The sequence below is a fragment of the Vitis vinifera genome, chromosome 3 (assembly GCF_030704535.1).
Source record: "Vitis vinifera cultivar Pinot Noir 40024 chromosome 3, ASM3070453v1".
NCBI lineage: Eukaryota > Viridiplantae > Streptophyta > Magnoliopsida > Vitales > Vitaceae > Vitis > Vitis vinifera.
Window position 1 is genome coordinate 18,988,597 of NC_081807.1, and position 11,333 is coordinate 18,999,929.

Below are 11,333 nucleotides of genomic sequence, written 5' to 3' on the forward strand. Positions count from 1 at the left end.
CCTCAATTAATAATCCTTCCAAAACTCTAAAATCAAAACCTAATACTTTACCCTCCAAATTTATTAGAGAGCAATATTTTACTCTCAATTACAAACTTTCCATAAAATTATAAAAGAGATTGTTTTTTTTTTTACATTTAGGGAATTGACAACTTTGAAGTGAAAATTTTCAAACACTTTCAAAATACGGTAGCCATTGGTTTTGATTTTTGGTTAAAGATATTTGTACGACTATTCGCGATTTTTGCATGCAACTAAGAAATGTAACTATTTTAATATTTTTCTTTATATTTTAGCTTTATTTATTCACTATAACAAATTGATAATTGACTTTTTAATAAGCTTGTGAAATCAATTTATTATTGATTAGCAAATTTAAAGAACAAAGGATTAAATTTTGAACCCAAAATTTAAGTAGGGGTAAAATGTATTTGTGATATCCAATATCGGATAAGGGAGAAAGTTACTTGAATTATATAAGTATGGATTCCTCTTAACCATGTAGATGCGTTTTAAACCCGCCCTTAGATTCAAAACAATATCTATATGATTGCATTGTTACAATTTATCAAATAAATTTTATTCTAAAAAATAAGTGAACATTATTGCATTCTTAAAAATCAAGCAGACTTCGAAGATATCTACACGAACAACAGAACTTTTATGATTCGATCTAAAATCCTTCCTCATATACTTTTAGCTTGTGTGTAATTCAATTTAAAAAATGCCATCCACATTGCCAGCTAAGTCTCCCACATGTGAAAAAAAAAAAAATCAAAGAAGAGAAAGACACAAACCCAAAATTCCAACAAAGTCTTAACCAATTCTACCTCTTTTCTCAAGATCTCTAGAAGCCCTAATCTCGTTTTTTCTCTAAAAATCCCATGAATCATCTAACCTTTCCTTTTCTTCCTCATTCTCAAAATTTCTTGAAACCTTAACTTCTTTCACTTCTCCAAAAATCATGAAATTCCATGAATCCCTAACCTCTCCTCTTCTTCCCCATATTCTCAAAAACCCGAAATCCCACTACTTCACCTTAATGATTGCATGCACCTTAATGAACTAAGGTCGGAGAATGAAGTAATCCAAAGTTTCCTACAATTATTTTATTCAACATGCTACAACATGGAAACTCTCAATAAGGACATCATGATATCCTATATGAAACAACCATATCCCCTTAAATAATTTCAAGGATAATGATCAAGTTTAACTCATAACTATGATAAATTATTTTAAATTGAAATTTGATATTTATCCTCAAATATTTTACTTATTTCTTAAGATTCGATTTATGAGTCTTTGAAGATCATCATATCTAGTATTTCATTTATTTTTCTTTCTTTCTAAGACAGAGTTGAACTATGTTTGATTCCAAGGAAAATACTAAGTAAAAAAATGGTAAATTTGTTTTATTTGAAGGAAAATAAAAAGAACAGAAATGATAAGTAAAATGTTTTCTTAAGTTCCATTTACAATAAGAAATATATAAAAAATTAAATATAATTCAAATTAAAAAAAGAAGATATAATTCAAATTTGTTAGACATTTATACATTTTAAAATTATTTAATTTTTATATGGAAGATAAAAAAATATGTATAACAAATTTCAAAAAACATGTAAAAATAATTTATTAACTTTAAATCTATTTTCATATCTCTCTCTATGTATATAAATAAATCTAAAGTAAAGTTGTTCTTTCAAAGACAATACCCTCGCGAGGTATTCAAATTGAAGCAGCAACCTTTCAGCATGGGTTAAAAAGGCCGCTTCAACTTGGGCCAGGCCCAATCTAGAATTGGGTTTCAAGTAGTTAGAGTTTGAAAATTGTTCACATTAAATCCAAAACCCAAATCGGATAGTAAGTCAAATGATTAATTAGGCAATGGATTTGATATTTTTGCTTGTGGCTCTGATTAAAATCAGCTAGCTCTCTATGCAAAACAAGGTTTTCAAAGCCACTTTTGAATTTTGAAAAGTTTGATAAAAGGGAAAATAAGGGAGAAGAAACACAAGCACACAAGGTTGGTTCAGCTCCATAAATTTTGTTTAAGATGCTTTTTCGATTTTGTTCCTCTTATTTTCTTTTTTATATTAAAAAAAAAATTATAAACTATAATTTTCTACTATATCTAATTTTCTATCTCAAGAACTTTAAAGGTCTATTTAGGAACCATACTTGAAAACTAGAGACAAGAAAGACATTGCCCAAATAAGCCTCTAGTTCCGGACCTAATTTGAAATTTCGACTCATATGATCTTGAATATCCCGTGATATATGTAGGATCTACTTGGATCGACTTTTTAAGAAACCAAAAACTATTTTCTAAGCCCTATAATTAGAATTTGAATGTGTACATATCTATTTGATTAATTTTATTTAAAGACCTTATAACTTAAAAAAAAAAAAAATAACTAACACAAAAGTAAAATAAATTTTGTATTATAAAAATTATATTTGAACTTATATAAAAATTTATTTTATATTTAATAAAATTTTTATAATATCAATAATGTCTTATAAAAATTATGAATTTAATTGACTTCGGCTTCAACTTCAATTTCGATGTAAAGGAGAAGGAAGGCACAAGAAACTATCCCTAATTAAAAATCCCTTAATATAAAGAAAACAGCTCTAGATTAGCAAAAGACTTGGAGGGGAAGGTAGAAAGCAATTTCACATACATGATGCATCATCCGCGGAAATGACCTTCATTGATTTTGAAAAACACATGATCAGGTCATGCTTGGGTACCCAATACCCTGAATCTTCCACCAATAACAATAGGCCACATGTTTTGGTACCATACCCTCAATCTTTGGTACCGGTCATATCTTTTTTAAAAAAAAAAAATTAAAATGGATGGCCAAGTCAACAGATGAAAAAAGTTTTGGTACTACTGCATTTGGTGTAGTACTGAATTCGGAGTAGGCTACAGTACTGCATTTGGTGTAGTACTGCATTGGGTGTAGTACTGCATTGGTGCAGTACCGCATGGACTTTTCCTTGATCGGATATATATTATGGATGATAATTGAAAGGTGGAATCAATCAGAAATAAACTCGATCTCAATTCCACCAATGGTGGCATCATCAGTCCGAGCATGAGGGACAACTGTCATCGTCTTCAGCCCCAGTCCTCTTTATCGCTAACTGAGCAGGCTGGTCTTCGTCTTCATTCTCTGCTTATGCTTGTGGTACGTTAACAAAGCTTCCTGTTAACTCACTATTGCTGGGCTTACTGAATAGTCTTCAGCAACACCTCTTCTTCATCCTCTTTCTTCTTCTTGCTTCTTGATTTCTTTGGCCATGGAACTTCTACTCTTATTACTGAGTTAAGAGGTTTTGGGAAGCCTCCACTGCTGCTGATCGTCGTCTTTGGGAGTTCCGCCGCTTTCGCTACTCCCGACTTGGAACTTTTGGTGGTCGTCTTCGCTTTGGGCTGCGTACTTTTTTTTAGCTATGGAATAGGAATATCCTGATATTTGTATCTCAGTTTGAGATGGTCCAGGCAGTCTCGGACCTTGACTCGAACAAGTTGGGCGTTCTCATCGTAGAAGACGAACCCGGCGTTTAGCGAATCTGGGTCCGTGAATTCAGTTCTATTTTTACCTCCTATAGCTTTCCATAGCATCCACATACGGTCGACGTTGGCGTGGTGACCGAAGAATATGGGGTCTTTGCCAGCAGTATAGAAGTTTCCCATGTCCTCATGAGGCTTGTCAAAAAGACCAGTCCATATGTGGACTGGACCATGTGGCCGGGACGCTATCAATGGTACCCTCTCCAGGGTCAGGCTGATCTCCGGCACGGTATGGGCTACCAAAGAAAAGCTTAGCAGTCGTGGCACCCGACACAACTTGCCGGTATACGATTGACAGATTGTTGGCAACTATTTCCAAATCGGGGATGTGGATTCGGTGAAATCGTAGTCAAGATTGATTACAGTCGGAGGCAGGTGTTTGGCGTTGCGCTTCGCGTCGTAGCGTGTTGATGTGGAAGCAGCATAGATGGCCGGCATTTGCATACCAGGAGGGGAATCCCAGCTCCAATAGGGCAAAGCGGAGGTGGGATCGTTAATCAGTTCTGCAAGAATTCTCTCATGGAAGCAGGCATATAAACGGTGGAAAGGGAAGAAAAGCCATGAAGCATGAACCTGGATTTCTAGATCCGGAAACCCAACCTGATCATCAGCCCCATTGCAATAGGCGCAACGGACACTGGCCTGTTGCCTGAAGCTCCATGGATCATCATCAGGAAGAGCTTTCATTAGCTGAATGGCCTTTTTATACTTGGCTCTGTACTCTTTGATGACCAAGTGAGCAGCTGGCCTAATGCGCAGGAGGGAATCTGGGGAAGGCAGCTGGAAATCTATAATCTTTGTGGTGGCTGGCGGGCAACAATTTGTGGCCGTTACACCCGCAGGCACGGTGGCGACACCACACTTAGTTACATCCGGTGCCTGGATGGGAGCTCCGAAGGCTAATGGCTCAGTGGCGCGAGGCTGCCAGCGGCACCATACAGCCCTCCTATGCCAAGAAGCACATTCCTCCAATCTAACTTCCCTAGGGAAGGGAAGTTAGATAGGAGGAATGTGCTTCTTGGCATAGTTCCTCGAATGTCGGAGGTGGAATCCGAGTTTGGATCACCATTTGCAGAATTGCAAGTCATTTTACTTGGAGCAGATCTGTGGTTTCGATTTCTGACGATGGGGACATGAGAAACCCTGAGAAACAAGGGGGAAGGTGACAAGGCCGAAATGTTGGTGGTGGTGGCGGGGACTTTTCACAAGATAACGGTAATTAAAAAAAATTATTCTTAAATTGTCTTAGTAGAAAAAGTTATTCCAAGAACATTTTGTAGGTAGGAGAGAGAGGCACGCTAAAATTTTTTTTTTTTAAAACCAAAATCGTCTTTAAAAAAGACGGTTTTAAAATCATAAATGGAAATAAAAAGAAATTCAAAGGGAAATCTTCTCTTCATTTAAAAAAAAAAAAATCCAAAATTCCCTTAAAAAAATTTTAATTTACCATTTAAAAAAAATTCCAAACTAATTTAAAAAACAAAAAAAAATTCCAAAAGTGTCTCTTGAAGAGACGATTTTCCTTTAAAAATATTTTAATTTACCATTTAAAAAAATATATATATTTTCCAAACTAATTTTTAAAAAAAAATTCCAAAAGGGAAATCGTCTCTTCAAGAGCCGATTTCCCTTAAAAAAAAAAAAAATTTAATTTACCATTTTAAAAAATATATATATTTTCCAAACTAATTTAAAAAAAAAAAATTCCAAAAGGGAAATCATCTCTTGAAATGACGATTTCCCTTAAAAAAAATTTTAAATTTACCATTTAAAAAAAAAAAAAAATTTCCTTAAATTTTTTTTAAATTTACCATTTAAAAAAAAAATTTTCCAAACTAATTTAAAAAAAAAAAAAATCCAAAAGGGAAATCTGTCTCTTCAAGAGATGATTTCCCTTTAAAAAAATTTTAATTTACCATTTTAAAAAATATATATATTTTTCAAACTAATTTAAAAAAAAGAAAAAAAAAATTTCCAAAAGGGAAATCGTCTCTTGCCTTAAAAAAAATTTAATTTACCATTTTAAAAAATAAATAAATTTCCTCTTGAAGAGACAATTTCCCTTAAAAAAAAAAATTTAATTTACCATTTAAAAAAAAAATATATATTTTCCAAACTAATTTAAAAAAAAAATTTAAAATTAATATTATAAAAAATAATTAAATTTAAAAAAAAAAAAAACAAAATCCAAAATTAATATTAAAGGGAAATCATCTCTTCAAGAGACGATTTCCCTTTGAATTTTTTTTAAAAAAAATTAATATTATAAAAAATAATTTAAAAAAAAATTAAAAAAAATCCCTTAATATTACATAAAAATGGAAACTAATTTAAAAAAGGGAAATTTTCTCTTCAAGAGACTATTTTCCCATTTAAAAAAAAATTCAAAAGTTTTTTTAAAATTAATATTATAAAAAATAATTTTTTTTTTAAAAAATCCCAAATTAAAAGAAAAAATTAATATTACAAAAAATTGAAATTCCAAACTAATTTTTTTAAAAAAAAATTCAAAGGAAATAGAGATGATTTTCCCATTTAAAAAAAATAAAAATTCCCAATCAAAAAAATTAATATTATAAAAAATAATTTTAAAAAAATCCCAAATTAAAAAAAAAAAAAAATCCAAACTAATTTTTAAAAAAATTTATTCAAACTACACTCACCAATTCCAATTGAAATTTGAAATTTGAAATTCCAATTGAAATTTGAAATTTGAAATTCAAATTTTAACCGGTTATCCTATACACTACTGTGGACCCCGCATTTCGTCTCAATGCGTTTCCCACTCGAATGGCGAGCTCGATTTTTATTTTGAAAAATTGATTTTTATTGATTATTTGAAAATGACTTGGAGTCGCCACTTATTTTTGTTTTATTTTTAATGGGTAAACAAAATAAGAAAGAAAAACCCTAAGTGTGACTCCTTATTTTGGAAAAGGTGGTCTGCGAAAAACCGGATCGGGTTCGGAGGTCAGGTTACTTATCGGGAAGGTACGGTAAAAACCATAGCACCCCTCTAAGTCCCTAAAGTCGGGTCTCTACTAATAGAATGAAGCAATCATAGCAATTAATTAGGAAATCAATGGATACCCGGAACTATCATGCACATATGAGAATCAGAATATGCATAGAGAATCACCAAAGTGGAAGTGGATGTGTACCTGTTCAGCAAACGGCAACGCGCTATCACAAAATAGGGTTAGTGGACAAACGCAGGTTGATTATGTACATATCACGGAACATAGCAGATCAATCACGCATGGCAAATAAATCAATCAATCGATCAATCAATCAATCAATCATAAAATCACGTATGTGGGGCCCCCACCAAAGCCCGATTGATCTTGCATGAATTAATCTCACAAATTCCATTATTTTGGAATTATGAAAATTCATTATTCTTACTTATGTAAAGTCCAGAGGAGTAGAAGATTGTTTGAAGGCCAGAGCGGAATTAAAACTGTTCGAGAGAAAATTAGATTTTTGAGATTTAATTGAAAAATTGGAGTCTCGAAGAGCACTAGAAAATTGGAGTTTTAGAGTTTATTTGGATATTAGACTTTTAGAGATTGAATGTGAGAATGGGAATTTTCAGAAACTGAATTTGAAAGAGGTCGGAATTTTGAAAACGATTTGAGGGCTCGGGATTTTAAAGAAAGATTAAGTTACGAAAATTGAGACTTTGGGAGTTGAATTTTGAAAAAGATCAGAATCGTAAGTTATTTGAGAAATAGAAATTATGAAAGTTGATGTGTAAGAATTGGAAATCTTATAATTCATTCGAAGGCAGAATTTATAGAAATAATGAATAAGATGATAATGATAATGATAATAATAAGTAGCGGGATAAATACGGGAATTGGAGCATGGGAAACTGAAAATTAAGTTTGGAGATTGGACAATTGGAGTTTCAAATAGCTAAATTTAGAAATTGGAATTTTGAAGGATTAAACCTTAATGATTGAGATTTTTAAGAGAAATAAATGGGTAAATATGGAATAATGTTGTTAATTAATCAAAACGATATTTGGACGGATGAATAGTGAATAGTGGGGTTTGTGAGATTGAAAATTAAATTGGAAAGTCGGATCTTTGAATAATTGGACTCTGTTTATTGGAATTTTTAGAAGAAGGGAATAAGTAAACGTGGAATTTAAGACAGTGGTGACAAAGATGATATTTGGATGAATAAGAGTGAATGGTGAAATTTTTTTAGTCCAAAGGTTAAACTTGGAAATCCGGTTTTGAAGAATTGAATTTTAATGATTGAAATAAATGAATAAATAAACATGGAATAATGATACTAATTAACGAAAATAATGTTTGAACGAATAATAAAAGAAAAGATTAGTGGAATTTTTCCAATTGAGAATTTGATTTAGGGCGTTGGATTTTTAAAAGATGTGACTTTGAATAAATAGGTAGGTATGACATTATAATACTAATTAACGAGAATAATATTTAGGCGAATAAAGATGGATAGTGGTATTTTTGGGATTGAAAATTGAATTAAGACAATAGATTTTTGAAGAACTAGGTTTTAAATAAATTAATGAATATGGGATAATAATCCTGATTGATGAAAATAAGATTTAAACGATAGGATAATAATTCCAATTGATGAACATGAGATTTAGACAAATATTTGAAGAATTAAATTAAGGCATGAGATTTTCTTAAAAGATTCAGATTTTTAATAGTTAGATAAATAATTATAATGGATGAAAATGAGATGTGAACTAATTATTGAATTTTTAGGATTGAAAAATTAAATTAAGATGCGGGATTTCCTTGAAAGATTTAGATAGCTAGATAAGTATATGATAATAGTCTTGATCGATGAAAATGAGATTTAAACTAATTATTGAAAAATTAAATTAAGATATGAGGTTTTTGAAGGATTAGAATTTAACTTTAATGAGTGAGATTTTAAAAGATGATAAATAGATACGTATGAAGTAATAATAATAACTAACAATTATAATGTTTAAACTAGTGAAATTGAATAGTATAAATTTCAAAATAAAAAAAAAATATAATTAATAATAATAATTTGTCTTTTAATTGTCTTTAAGATAAATTAAATAAATTAGTAGGAATAGAATAAGATAACAAACAAGAGGGAATGATTGAATTAATTAATTATGGATATTAGAGGTTTTTAATAGGATTATTTGGATTTGGGTAACGTAATGGGCTAAATGGATGTGGGCATGGGCCAATGAGGGGAGTTGGCATAAGGCCTTTATCAATGCAAATGACATCAATGGGCAAGCCCAAGGTTCCATCTTCAGCATCAACTTGGGCCGGGTTCCTCAACTTAAGCCCAAAGCCAAAGTCTCCATGGGCAAGCCCAAGGCTCCATCTTCATCACCAACTTGCCTCTCCACCGGGGTATCATCCTCAGAGGAAACTTCCACCACCGGCGGCGCCATGGAGAGGGGAGCAGCAGCGGCGCCGAGACGGTGGAGTTGCATGGCTTTCGAAGCCACAACACCAGCAGGTGGACGTCTCCGCAGATGGCGCTATCGACCACGCCGCAGGAGCAGGCGAAGAGGGCGGCGAGCAGGCCGCCGTCGACAGCCTAGAGAAAAGTGCCCCGAGTCGAAGCAGCAGCGCCGAACCCCGATGGCGACTCCGGCGAGGCCCGTGAGGAATGGAAGGTTGCTTGGCTGCTGCCCATTCTCTAGCCACTGAAGAAAGCTCACGTGCTCTACCGGTTGAGTGATGGTGGGTACAAGGATATAGAGAGAGAAAAGGTGATGGGATGAACAAAGTGATTTGAACCACTGCATGAAAAGCATGAATATGGGTACGAAGATTTTGGATGGTGTTCCTCAATGAAAAAGGCAGGGTGCATGAAAGCATGGTAAACACAAAAAACAGGGTTATCACAACAAACAAACAAAATGGCCTACAATATCCACTCCAAGCAATATAATGCAGAAAGAAACAATAACAATCTGAAGCAAAAACAGTGAATAACGAGAAATGAGAGGATTATCGTGTTCGTACTTAAGTTCTTCAAGCAAAAATACCTATAAAAACAGAGAATCTCTTCTCCAGCTAGAATCTCCCTCAAAACCCGGCACTCCGCTCTTTCTCTTTTCAACTATATCCCCTCAATGACCCGCTCCAAAAGACCCCATCTCTCTCAGACCAAAACCACCCAAAAGAAAACTTCCCATCCCCCCCTTGACTTCCTTAGCAAGCCACTGAAAAAAATCCCCTCTGTCCCCCCGCAGCCCCCAGCTCCTCTGTTCCTCTTATGTCCCATCTGGCCGCCAGAGAGCAGCCCACTTGAGAGCCATCTCAAAAGCAACCCAAAAAATAATGATAAATAATCCAAGCAAGCTCTCTCCTCCCGGGGGGGGAGTGTCTACAACTACACTATACTATTACCTATTCATGTACTTACACGGTTACCTATTCATGTACTTATCCTATACACTACACTCTTACCTATTCCATACCTATTCATGTATTGTCATATCCGTCCATTTAATACTCCAATTTAGTACACTCCACCAATTCCAACTTCTCATACACTATAAATTACCTTCTTCCTTCTCATTTTCTCCTTCAAATTCTTTCATTCTAATTTTCACCTTCAAACTTTTCACTCACGTTTTGTCCATCTTCCCCACTTGAAAATTTTTCACCTTTCATCTTTGTTAGAATTTGAGCATATCTTATCTCCTCTCTTTTGTTGGACACTCACGTTGTTGCTTATAAGGTAATATTTTTGCTTTATTTGTATTTGAAGTTATTTTATGATGTATAGTTTTTATTATTATATCAGTTTTTAAATTTATTTGGATTATGTAATATTTGTTTGAATAATATTTATAGGAAATTGTTATTTTAAATAGATTAAATTATTAAAAAAATAATAAAAGATATATTATTTTATTTGGCAGTTAATATTTTTGCCTTTATTTCATATTTATTGTGTAATGCATGATAGAAATTAGATATTTGTTATTACATGTATTTTTTAAATTTATTTGATTTATGGTAATTTTGTTAGAATATTATTTGTTGTAAATTATCATTATTATATAAAGATAAATGAATTAAATCAATAAAAAAAATAAAAAAAATATTAGTTTATTTAATTAATATTAAATAATAGGATTATTGCTTATGTTTATCAATCAAATAATAGTGTGTTAAATAATTGAAAAAATTGTTGTAAAACAATAAGATGTAAAAATAAAAATATAAATAAAAGTAAAAATAAAACTAAAATGTTATTTGATTTATTATATATAAAGTAATTTAACACTAATATAAAATAGTAACGTGACTATTAAATATATATAATATATACTTTAATATTAAAATATTATATACATTTAAATATCCATTTTAAAAAAGAAAAGAAAAGAAATATATAATCGTAAAAATGTTAGAATATATAATAAAATTAAATAAATAAATTTAGTAATGGTGGTTAGTGTTAAATTATTATTATTTTTTGCATTTAATATTATTTAAAAAATATTAAAATATAAGAAATTTAAGTACAACATTAGCTGAAATTATGAATTTATCTTCTATATTTAAAAAAAAATTAATATTAGTCTTAAATTATTGAAATAATTGTTGTAAGATATTGATAGGTAAAAATTAAAAATAAATAAAAGTAGAAATAAAACTAAATTATTATTTTATTTATTTAAATGGATATTTTAATGTATATAATATATATATATATATAAAAGTAATTTTCTATAATATA

The 11,333-nt window shown here is 31.5% G+C and overlaps 1 pseudogene; it reads right to left on the bottom strand.

Annotated features, from left to right (window-relative positions):
* Positions 1 to 3,039: 3,039 nt before the first annotated feature.
* Positions 3,040 to 9,066, bottom strand: LOC100258247 (polyphenol oxidase, chloroplastic-like; annotated as a pseudogene).
* Between the last annotated feature and the right edge of the window lie 2,267 nt (positions 9,067 to 11,333).